Source organism: Nothoprocta perdicaria, unplaced genomic scaffold, assembly GCF_003342845.1.
Source record: "Nothoprocta perdicaria isolate Ctin4 unplaced genomic scaffold, notPer1 scaffold_214, whole genome shotgun sequence".
Taxonomy (NCBI): domain Eukaryota; kingdom Metazoa; phylum Chordata; class Aves; order Tinamiformes; family Tinamidae; genus Nothoprocta; species Nothoprocta perdicaria.
The window spans coordinates 169,220-170,815 of record NW_020455360.1 but is presented as its reverse complement, the minus strand read 5'-3'; positions in this window follow the sequence as shown (position 1 = coordinate 170,815).

Sequence of the window (1,596 nt, the reverse complement as noted above, 5' to 3'; positions counted from 1 at the left end):
GATCTCGCGGGGCTAGCGCGCAAGTCTCGCGAGGCGGCGGGCGCGCCCCGCCCCGCCCCTGGCGCGGCGGGAAGAGGCGGCCGGACAGCGCCGCGCGTGCCGGAGAAGGCGGCGGCCCGAGGATGGCGGCTGTGGCCGCGGCAGCTGCCAGGGGGAGGCAGCGAGAGCCCGCAGCGGGGTCGGCACCTCCGGAGAGAGCCCCCGCTCCCCCCACGGGAGAGCCGCGCTGAGGCCTCCGTCAAAGAGGGAGCGCTGCTTAGCCAGACTGCGTTACAGTCAAGATGGTGGCAAGGGGGAGGCGAGCGGGCAGAGCCAGCCCCTCGGCAAGCCGCAGGGCGGCCAGGGACCCTGCGTGCGCCGCAGGGAACAGGCTGGCCCCCCAGGGAGGGTGTGCGGCCGCGGGCAGAGCCGCGCGCCCTGGCGCTGCTGGGTGACAGGCAGCCGGCTGCGGCGCGCGGGGAACTGCGCGGGTGCGGCGGTACGGAAAGGTACTGCCTCAAATAAGGGAATGGACAAGAAATATTTACTGTACCTTCCGAGAAGAGAGCGAGAGTGGAACTAGTAGAAGAGATTTCAAGCAAAAGGTGGTTCCGTCACATAATTGCATTGTAGACACCTTGCTACAGGCAAAAACCTACATGAGATAAAAACACGGACAAAATCTAACATGTTGCTGAAAACAGCGTTTCACTGCACGGTCCCGCTTGTCTTCCCTTCGCTGGGTGCTGCTGCCAGGCTGCCCCGCCACAGAGGCCGTGCAGTTCCCTCCTCAGCAAGCAAATAAACCTGCCCCTCAGTCCTGGAGGGGCTGTTGGACAGGTCCCAGAAAAATGAGATTGAGCAATGCTGGCAGCTGCTCGGGCCCCAGAAATGCACGGCTCTCTCCCCTCTGCCCCGCAGATTCAGTAATTCTTTGACTGTGGAATAAAATCCAAGTGCTTTACTTCAGAAATCTTCGGGGTGCTAAAACCCCAGACCAGAACAAGCCTCTTCTAGCAACTTACTCATAAAATATCACCCCACAGGACAATGGTAAAAATGGTAAATAAATAAATAAAGAAATTGCTATTTGAGAAGTCTGCATTTTCTTCAGTTTTGTACCTCTAAATCCACCAAGCTTATATCCAAAGCCAAATTCTGCTGTGAATCAGCAGTTTCTCTCTTGATGACAAGACCTCACAAGGAAACACCTCCCAGAAAGGGGGAGAGATCACAGAAACATATTAAAGCATTTCTTAAAATATTTAAAATACGCCAGGTCAGAAATATGTTCTGTCATAAATATACTTTAAAAAAAGTAGCAAATACAAATTAAATCAGACTTGGAAAGTCCCTTTTTATTCCATCCGAGCAGCTGTGCACAGAGCAGAGCCACCCACGCCAAGCAGGACTCCCCAAGGTGCTCCCGTGCCCCACACCCACAGACTTACAGTTTGGATGGGTTGCAGATTCCACCCACAACCAAGGGCTCCACAAGTCTCAAAGAGCCTCTTAGGTTTAGTAATGTTTAATATTGTTAGATTATGCAAAGTTTTCTATCAAGGTGGTAAAACTCAGGTTTTCTGGGTTTGTTTGCCAAGCCCTCACACAGCCCCT